Here is an 11,708-nt window from a genome sequence, read left to right as displayed (position 1 = left end):
GATATCCATGTGTGTATCTATTTTTCCCTTTGTTGTTCTCATCCTTTGCTGCATCGGTTTGTTCTACATTGTTAAACTCTATGTACTCTGCAGACTCTGCAGACTCTAATGGTAAGTTACCCAACTCAGTTGTCTCTATACCATTGGAAAATGTCAAGTAGATTTCGTCTCTTTTAGCGCCCTGTGAAATCAATCATGATCCAGATATGACTAAATAACTTGTAAATCCGGTCCACCCAGAGAGCCATAATTTAACACTCTGCATAGCAACCTCCCCCCCCCCCCCTTTTTCTTTCTCTGGTTTATTTGCAGTAAACTTGATCCTAAACAGTCGATTGTTATCGTACCAAACAGTATTTACTTAACACATACATAGTCAGCGGCGAACTACGTTGGGGAATCCCCCGATTGCGTCTGTATACATATTACCATTACAAAGTGGTAAATATATTACACACAGCGATCGTATCATTACATACTTGAATTAAGAGACACATGAGAAGAGCGCACGATATCAATACTGTTGAGAACACAGTTTGTGGGTACACTGGAATATGAATACAAAACGAGAACGGAACAACTACTGCGTGTGGCTGTGTACTATATGTACTATATTTATATGATTATATGTGTGTGTTGCAAATGGGAGGGTGTTTTTTCGGAGTTGCAGCTGCCGTGTACAGTTAGGTAGGAGTATGTGAATGTGTACGTATGTTAAAGTGGGGGAGAGTTGTGGGGGGGGGGGGCAAGCCAGGAATCCCTAACGAAACTCAAGTTCTCATCAACGTTGAATCAAGCCTTCTGGGTTTCATCATTGTAAACGCTTTATTCTCGTCTGAAAAACCGAAGCGGGATGTTGCTCAATTATTAAAAGGAAATGAGCAGTAAATTCTACCGTGTAGATAATTGACTGGTACTTAGATCAGGTAGCTTCATGTTATATAAGTACTGTAAACATGACAAATGATATATCAATGATCATAGTGCGGTTACCTTGTCTACAATAACTAATGCTTTACACTATCTGAGAGGCTGTGTACGGAAAATTGGTATTTGGACCTACTTAAATTGGTTAAATGAGGCGGTAACTGCATACGTGCTTGTCGTAGTCTGAGTCACTCCGAGTCTATAAATACCTTCTAGGTTTATTTGTTACTGATGAATGTCCCAAACGGGTCGCATTCGATTCAAACTAAGAAAAAAGAGGTGTGTAGCATGTAGGTCAGATAATATTCCTTGTTGGATATTTAAATAATTTTTCAAATGAGTAACCAATATTTACATCTATCTTTCAAGAAAGCATTCAAAATAGAAAGTTGCACATGTCGAGGCTGTGTCACCAAACAAAATGAGATGCAGAACCTGAGAAGCAAAGTTGATGAAGTGGAAACCACCCTGGAAGCCAAGTTAAAGGTGGCAGCTGCACTATAAACAATTGTATAATTCTTTGTCAAGTGCTACGTTTGTTTTGAAGAGTGACGTTAACGTTAAAAGAAATAGGACTGCCTTCCAAAATTTCTTTTGATAACTTATATGACCATCTCGCTTTCTGCTAGCTTAGCTCGTCGTAACTGCAAAGCATCACCAAGGAAATCTGGACGGAAGAGAAAACTGCAGACAAAGACTGAGCTTGTTATGTAACTGATGAACTTGAGGTTAGCAATGGCATCGCAATTCATAACTTGCTTGTTTAAAGTATCAGTTTTAATAATTTCAGAAGTAGTAAACACTTGGTAAAATATTTTAAGTGCCGAATCAGAACCACTTGTGTTCTGGTCAGATATGGATGTTATTCTTCAAACAATGACTACCTAACTCAAATTTAAGATTAAAAAATTACGGTGCACTCTTGAATGTACTGAAGTACAAAACATTAAGGTGTACCCTTGATTTTAATGAAGTAGAAACAATGAAGGTGTACCCTTGCTTGTATACTATAGTAAGAAACATGAAGGTGTACCCTTGATTGTATTCTATACTAAGAAACATTAAGGTGTAACCGTGCTTGTACTGAAGTTTTCATTGAAAAGTCAAGAAATCTAAACGAAGCTTTAAAGATACCCAGCTAGTAAGGGTGTTAAGCAGATGACGAGGGAAGCAGCTGATAGGACGAAGAAAATAACCAATGCTCGAGTTAATTTTGAAAGAGAAATTGGGAGAATGAAACCATTTAAAACTATAAAAGAAACTTTGCCAATAACTTTAGTGTTTTTCATTGGTGTTATTTTATGAGTTTTGCAGCCACTTTTAGTATCATAACTGACATTTATATCAATTATATAAAATAAAATAGTCACCTTGCTAGAATGCCAACATCTTATATAGCTCATTCACACAGGGAGATGTCATTAACTTATAGCAGTTCCCTGATTCAATAGAATGTGCAATGTTCACACATATTTATCATCATTATCGTTATATTAAACATCTTTACTTATTCCATCCTAGTAGCTATATCTTAATATTTATATTTGCCAAACATTGCATTTTTAGCATGAATCCGTGTATTTCCTTCAAGTACCTATGGTTTTGCCATTTTGAAATTAAGCATTAGCTTTTTAACCCAAGAGGGAACACTTGCAACAGTACACTAGGAGCAGTTTATAAGCTTTAAAAACTGTCTATCTTTCATGTTTAAACGTATTACATTTTATAGTACTCTATATTATATTTCTCTTCCACACTATGCAACCAGAGGAGTACAATCAAATCGAAGAGTAACCCCAACCCAAACATTTCCCACTCAATACTTTCTTACGTCATTAAAGTAAGAAGGAACACTTGCAACAGTACACTAGAAGCAGTTTATAAGCATTCTGTCTATCTTTCATGTTTCAACGTATTACATTTTTAAGGTACTCTATATTATATTTCTTTTCTACACTACTCCAACCAGAGATTTTCCAAACATTACTTTCTTAACTTATTAATGTTTGCATCATTTTTCTACACATTTATTATATCTTATTATACTTCATCTTTAACTTTTCCTTTTAAAATGCAATGTACATCAGCCTATTTTCTTTTATAAGTCTTTCCTCAGTTGTAATGCTTCAATTAGACTTAGACAAGTGTATGATAAGCCTTTTAGGCTATAGTAGAGACTTTCTTGTCCGCACGCCAGGGATTAAAAAGCTGCCAGGCAGAGGTATATTCTGCTTCAGTTCCTGCAGTTAAACCAACACAACCTTGAAAATATATATGAATTCATAGAAGGGATTGTCAAACAGGAAATAATCAGCCTAGCATACTGTGAGCAGCAGCAATTAAGATTTAGAAAGAAATCTGACCCAACATTATTCAAAATTTGATTTCCTGGATAATTTATATATTAGCTAGTAAATGTAAATGATTTTGAGTAGAATGGAAACCGTCAAAAGTATTTCAATCACCCATTACAGCTAAAAAATTATCCTGATGGTGGGGAGGGGTGTGGGTGGGTGGGAGATTGTTAAAGGGAGCATGCATAGTTAAATTCAGGTATGTAGTTATGTGTAGATTTTGATACATGGATCAGTTAGCGATCACATACCATGGTTTGAGAAATGCAGATGCTTCTTCCATTTTATCTCACAAACCATCAAGGGTTCAAGAGGGTGTTTAGTCCCGTACTTGGTCCATGAACATGGCATGGAAGTACAAGGCGTCTTGGTCCAGACACTTCTCCATGCAAGAACAACCTTTCAAAGTATGGCTGCTGCAGTGCGCAATCTGTTTAAGAAAACAACTAATAGTATATGTTCAATAACGTTGACACATTGAACGAGTACGTTATAGCAATCATGACTGAACCTTAAACCGAAAAGACAAATGTATGATTGTGCTCTGTTAATTGTGCAAAATTAATAACGCAAACCATCCATCTTCATCAACTGTTGCATGGTCAGATATTAGATAGGTAAGGTCCGGTGATGGTGTTTGATGGGAAAGCACACCAGTTTGATTACCTTGATGGTACCACTATTCCCGAAACGTAAAGTAAATGGTTGTTTAAATCTGCCCTAGCTGGGAGTTTTACAGCTGATAGATTTGTGGCAACTATTTAACAGAACCGATGCACCAAGTCCTTAACTTATCGGTAGGCTGTAGGCTTAGAATGTAAGTATGCTTTGAAGAAATATACAACAGTATCCTAACAGGTTAACATATGAAACAGAATTAGCGCAACGTTATGGTACGTTGTACTTGACTGTAAGGCCTGGTGAAAAACATATATACCCGGCAAAACACGTACAGTAACCACTCTATATCTTCCCGTTGTCCTTCTTAAGGCAAACCCTCGCTGACCAGGGAACATTCCTCAGACGTTGCCATGGTAAGCAATTGGTCTTTAAAAAGCAAAAGGGGCTGTCGGCGCTTATATCAAGGTAAACAGCTTCCCTCTACCAGCCAGACTCCATGTAACTTTTCCTCTTTGTAGCCAGTCAGTAGACGTGTCCCAAGCGCAACGTTGTCGATGTTGGTAAGTTATTCAGCAATGTCGAAATACATGCATGGTGACCAGTTGCTCACTCCAGTCCTTTCCCCTACCCAGTCGCTTAACCCATTTGGATCTGGGACCTGAACTCCTTCGATTGGTAAGATGTCTTCGTACTGCTCTTTATGAGTTCGTCATTTTTTTTCAGTGCTTGGCAGTTTACAGAGACGAAGCCAAAAGCGGCCAGTTAATCATTTCGTCCTGACACTTTCAGTCCTCTTTTGCGAAAGAATTCTTTCAATTTTTTTCAAATTCTTTCTATCGACTCTCCACAGCAGAAATGAATCAAGAAATGTTGCAGAATCCATTTGTAAAAAAATATCGGGCCTATGCCACAATTTGTTTGCATATTATGATATCGACTATGTATAGTTATACTACCATATGCATGTCACTACACTGCTTTAATGCTAACAACTTGTTGTGAGCGACTCTTTACCAGTGACCCCTGCGAGTTGACAGATACCGTACCCGATCGAATAAAAACACACCTCGAAATATTATTAAATGAGTTTCGTACAAGCTTTTTCAGTCCTCCTCCACCACCTTGTTTTATCTTTTATTACTCCTCTCTTATTGTTTTGGAAAATATACTCAAGCCCAAACCCAAACTCAAACTACTACATATTTCATTTGTTCTCATACACTAATTGTTTACTTTGGACATCTGAAAAATGTTGTGCCATAAAATGAATATCATAACCGAATGAAAGGGACATTAATTGTTCGTTTTAGTAACATTTCGTGACAATCGAAGTGCTTCTAAAGGCTCATTTGCCTGCTGGTACCTAGAACCAATTCGATTATCTCGAAATGTAATTAAATCGACAGAATAATTTATCTTACGTTCATTTATGATAGTCATTTGATGGTACAACATTTTGCACGGGATTAAATTAAGCAATTAATGGGCGCTGTTTTTCCTTTACTAATGTAGTATTTTAACATTGAATTGATGAGAGCATGCCAGAGCGCGCCTGTCTGCTGGCATCCAAAACCACTTCGATTATCATAAAATGTTACAAACACGAAAGAATAATGTCTCTAACAAAAGAATAAGGCCTCTTTAAATTCATTCATAATGGTCATGTGATGGCACAAAAAATGTTCACGGGGTTAAGTTAAGCGATTCATGTTAGTAATCATGTTCTGATTTCCTTGTTTAGTGCGGTACATTTCCATTGAATCGTTGTTGGAAAGCGCTGCGGGAAACACTTGCCTACTGTCATCTACAACCACTTCGATTATTACAAAATGTGATTACAAGGAAATAAATATGTCTGTGCAAATTAATATCAAAATATGTTAATATGGTTCGTTTTCTAATCATATTTGTGCAAACAACAGCAGAATATATGAGAGTGATGAACACATGATTTCGGTTTATACTTGTCACTTGAGTCATTAAGCCGTAATAATGAGGTACAATTTGCGCCATAAATTAATTCCCCGATACAAACAGAGCTTGCAGACTGACAACTTTGCCAGTTCTGTCTATTTCCGCCTGTCCCTTCGATCTCAGAAACATCTTGCTTATTCACATGGTCGAGTTTGTGCTGCTAACAACATTTTCCGCATATTTCACAAAAGTGTTACGTCCAGCCTGCTTTGAGCAAATCAACGAACCTCCGCAGCTGCAATGTTGTAAGTTCAGCAACGAGGCAGGATTCTTTCTAAGGTACCTGTGTTAGTTTGATTGGAATGCTTCAGTGCCTGTGTAGATGCGTGACCTTTCATACCCTATTCAGGGTACACTGTGTTTATTTTCCAGTGCTCGTGTTTGCCAGCGTCAGATATATTGAATGCTGTTGTTACCGCCTCTTGTAATAAGAGATGTGCATGGGACGTGATTGCGCAATCGGGATTTTCCTTCTGTCATTTAAGGAATCGTGCACTGAATGTATGGCGGGTCGCGAACAAAGGTATTGTATATTGAAAGCTGTTGTTACAGACACTTGTAAGAGTACTGTAGGGAAATACACGGTTTGCGTAGAAGATTATATTACTAGATCTACAGTTATAAAATCATTGTAACAATATCGAGTTTGCTTGGGTTTATACAGCTGAGTATAGTTTGCCGCTAATGACAACAATCTCCAAGTAAACGTTCAAATTTATGTATTCATAAGAAGTTCAATATAATTTTTTTTTTTAACAAATGGTCGACCACTAATATAGCCGTACCGGTATGTCATAGTCACGAAATTAACGGGTAACTGTGGTTTATAATGCACAGTTAGTTTGATAACATAAGATTATTATGTTTAATTTTGCTTGATTCAGATTCTATCATTATATATGCTTTTTTGGGGGCCTGTATTTATATACTTTGGGTATGTGATGTTTGCGGTATAACTGCCGGATGTTAGTAAATCTATAAGTGACGATTCGGTTGAAGTTATGTTTCACTAAATCCTGTATTCCGGCATGGAATCACATCCGAGAATGCGTCATTAAATGCGTCTAATAATAAAATATTCTTTGGAAAGTTATGAAGTAGTTAGTCATCTCGGATTGCTTTCTGTTCGTATTGAATGATGACAAGACAGCTACTGAATAGCAAAGGTGAGTGGAGTATGTCGTATACGTTCAGATTAATGGCAACTCGCATAAGTCAAAATGAAATACTTCCGTAACATTTTAGATATACACAGCTTCCATTTCCTGTAATGATCGCATGTTATACTGAGTTGACACGTAACCTACATGTTTGTTCGTAAAAACTGTTTAGCTGTTGATAGATTTTGTTGTTGTTAGAAAACGAAGTAGAGGGTTTGATGAAAATGTTGTTCAGTCGAATACGGTGCTTGTTAAAATCATGAATAATGAGATACCTGAACGTTGGTGTGTTGTTACCTATATCTGCTGTTTGAACCGTTATTCTCTGCAATTCACGGAATGAAGACTAAGCCAATGATATAGTGAGAAATTGACCCACAGTTATTGAACTGGTTTGAAATATTCGTGTGTAACTCATGCAACGTACTATTAAAGAAAAGATGGGTCCAATGACTGAAGCATTTGATTGTCAATTTCTTAGCATTTATTAAATCTACACACAATTCGATTTTAAACATAGCTTTATTTGTACAGCTGTAGGCCTTATTAGACATATATAGAATGTAACTGTGATCTGGATATATCTTCTGAAATTAGAAAAATAGAGAGCGTTTCTGAAAACAACTAGAATACTAATTAAGTAACACTTTTAGGCTAAGCTAGAGCTTCTCGCTATATGAATGCGATATGCGGAATTCACAACCATCGATAATAGTTTATTTTTTATTATTCGTACACTGAAAAAGTAAACTAGTCAATATTGCCACGGACCAACGTTAAATTAGTCTGTAACGTTAGTCAATGCACACGAACTAGCAAAAATCTTCGTTTCATCGCTGCTTCTTAGTCAGTTTACACTGACTAAGGAAAATATAATCACAGCTAAGTCGGTGGCGACGGACTAAGGTATTTTAACCCATGGACTAAGAACGATACGGACACCCGATTTACGCCATAATCGTAGCTTAGTCGGTGTCGACGGACTAATGTATTTTAACCCAATTCGATTCACTTCAATTTGGAAACCGAGAGGCAACGGCCGGCAGCTTGCTTGACTTGGCATAGTTTCATACGATCACTCTAAGCAACTTTCAACCGTAAATCACCCAAGAAGGTCTTTAGAAGAATGGAGGTATTAACTGCCATCATCGGCCTACCTGTTATTCCTTTAACTTGAAGGTAAAATTAAAGTTAATTGTTAGGCCACTGGCACTAGTACTGTATTATGGTTAGTGTAACGCTACCGTTGTCACGTTGGCGTTTCGCAATACACAAGTGCAATGACAGTGAGTAGCCTATAGGCTTCTACTGGGTACTGCAGTGCATTCTCAACACTAAAGTGTGCATTCTAAACACCAATTAACAATGTGTTATGTGTGTATTGGGCTAGATTGAACAGTGGCACATAATCTTCTAATTTATTCCCAAACAAATGCTGGAACTATAAGTCTCAATAGTTTATCTGAAGTCTACACTCATTTGGTAAAGATTTCCTGTAATTTCCCATGTGAATCTAAATGGGTAGGCTTTGTGATATTGAATAAGCAAGGCTAGACCTTCAAACGTACGGTCACAGTAGGCTGAACAAATTATGTTGGCTAGTCAACGGTATTATATGTTGCGAGCAGTCAGGATGCACGCTTCAGTTCTATTTAACCTTTTCATTTATCATTTTTTAGTATTTAATTTCCGGTCACGCCCAGGAAACAATTGCAACATTCCTTCACGGTCGACTTGTTTACTGTAAGAAGTACTAACCGTTTTTTCTCAGGAAAGCTTGATAGTCTGAAGTTATTATAACATGTGCTTTCAGTATACTGCCAAAAGAGTAAGTTGTTGTATTTGTATTGATATTTTATGTAGAAGTAACGGAAAATTTAGTATGTTTAGTTTGGTCTAATTGCACGTTTTTTTTCTGTCCAATGTAGTGCAGGGTTCACTTGCGCGAATTCAAATTATTCTGTTTATGTATATATGTATATGCATCTATTTGTAGATTATGATAGCATATCTGTTTAGTAGCAAAGTTTAAAGGTTAAGATTAATTAGTTTTTTCTTTTTGATCCTAGATTGAATGAAACTCATTGACGTAAATAATAGATCAGATCATACAGTTTAACGCAGTTCCTAAAACTCTGGGTATTCTCTAGTCTTCGCCGGTCCATTATATACTTTGGTACTACTAGTAAGACTAAATCAAAACGACCGAAAGACAAACTTAGTGTAACAAAGTACTGATTCTCCTCTAGCCTAGGTCTAAACAGGCTTGTTATGTGAGCAAGCAAAATAACAACTAAAAACGATTATGCCTATAAATAAGTTGGCTCAGTGCATTTCTGTTTCTAAAATTTTATATTTTTAAAGATCATAATAACAAACAACGATTTAGCCCATGTATTATTATCTCTGTATTCTGGGCATTTGATTCTGGTTGCAATGGTGATGACACTCTTGTTCAAATTTTCAGCTTTATACAGTCTGCTTCAAACTTTGGGATTGTTTTTTGAGACTATAGTGGAAGCAAATCTCACATAACTTTGTGGTGACAACTTTTTTTTTGTTCTTTTTCAAATGATGAATACTTTGCTGTTTTTTTTTTCCAGCAGGAATTGAAAAGCCAAATATCTAAGTCAAGGGTGAGGTTTCCTGTGATGTATGACACCAGTGTGGAGGCAACAACAGAAGAGGAGAACTGTGTTATATATGGCTTAAAGACATGTTTTAAGATGATATATTGGTACCCTTCGCAGAACAAAAGAGTTTATCCAAGAGTCCAAAAAGCAAAGGAACAAGTACCATAGAGAAAAAAGATGGAAGAGTGAGTTTAACTATTGTACCCAACTGTTTAATGATATTAAAGATACTTTTCATAACCTGTTTTAAAAAAAAAACAGTCTAGTATATCATTTACGTGCAAGCTTCATAAGTTTGGTCAAATTTTCACTGATCTGTAGAGCGGGAGTCCAGAGGGTTTGGTTAGCTGGGAAGGTAACCAATTGCCTGGTATATCACAATGTTCACAATGCATTCCTGTATATGAAACCTGACGACTGGCAAACCGACTGTGGTGGATGTGGCTGGGAGAGCAATTTTAAGTCACCTAATAGCTAACCTAGATCAGCTTTCATGGTAACCACATCAAAGTAAGAACAATGTGTCAGGTATGGCCCCAAGAGCAACAAATGGCCATCGCCAGTAATTATTGGTGGTGGGGTACCCCTGCCAGTGATCAACAATTGACCCCTCACGGCTGACCTAGGTCAGCTCATGAGGTAACCACTTGAAACCTACTGGAAAATGTTGGTTAGGACTTCAGATAAAAGGGATGGGCATTGCCAGTAATTTTTATTAGTGGGGTACCCCTGCCAGTAGACCCCCAATATGCCCATCCCCTCATTGACCTAGATGAGCTCATGATTTGACCAGTTGAAACCTACAGGAAAATGATAGGTATCACTTCATATGTAAGGATGGGCATATCCAGTATTTTATATTGGTGGGCCACCACTGCCAGAGTCCGCCCATCCCTTACATATAGAATCCTGTCAATCATTTTCCAGTAGTTTTCAACTGGTTAAATCATGAGCTGACCTAGATCAATGAGGGGGGGGGGCATTTTGGGGGTCTACTGGCAGGGGTACCCCACCAATAAAAATTACTGGCAATGCCCATCCCTTACATATAGAGTCCTGCCAATCATTTTACAGTAGTTTTCAACTGGTTACCTCATGAGCTAATCTAGGTCAATGGGGGATGGGCATTTTGGGGGTCTACTGGCAGGGTTACCCCACCAATGTAAATGACTAGAAATGCCCATCCCTTACATATGAAACGATACCTATCATTTCCAGTAATTTTTCAACTGGTTATCTCATGAGCTGACCTAGGTCAATGAGGGAATGGGCATTTTGGGGGTCTACTGGAAGGGGTACCCCCCCCAATATAAATTACTGGAAATGCCCATCCCTTATATATGAAGTGATACAATTTTCCAGTAGTTTTCAACTGGTTACATCATGAGCTCATCTAGGTCAATGGGGGATGGGCATTTTGGGGGTCTATTGGCAGGGGTACCCCACTAATAAAAATTACTGGCAATGCCCATCAGTTGTATCTGAAGTCCTAACCAACATTTTCCAGTAGGTTTCAAGTGGTTACCTCATGAGCTGACCTAGGTCAGCCTTGAGGGGTCAATTATAGATCACTGGCAGGGGTACCCCACCACCAATAATTACTGGCGATGGTCATTTGTTGCTCTTGGGGCCATACCTGACACATTGTACTTACTTTGATGTGTTACCATGAAAACTGATCTAGGTTAGCTATCAGGTGACTTTAAAATTGCTCTCCCAGCCACACTCACCACAGTCGGTTGCCAGTCGTCTGGTTTCACATACAGGAATGCACTGTGAACATTGTGATGTACAAGGCAATTGGTTACCTTCCCAGCTAACCAAACCCACTGGGCTCCCGGTCTATTGGGATCGTTATTAACATGATTAACATAATTATTAAGCTTTGAAAAATAACTTGGTGTTATGCTGTTCAAAGCTAATAATTATTTGGTAAAGCTGCTATTCCTGGCTTATAATTTGAGGGACCTAGATTTAAATGTATACCTCCCAATATGTTATAAAATTTTAATGTAAATGTAATACATTTAATGTATGTT

Source organism: Apostichopus japonicus, chromosome 9, assembly GCF_037975245.1.
Source record: "Apostichopus japonicus isolate 1M-3 chromosome 9, ASM3797524v1, whole genome shotgun sequence".
Taxonomy (NCBI): Eukaryota; Metazoa; Echinodermata; class Holothuroidea; order Aspidochirotida; family Stichopodidae; genus Apostichopus; species Apostichopus japonicus.
Note: the sequence above shows the minus strand (reverse complement) of the source record.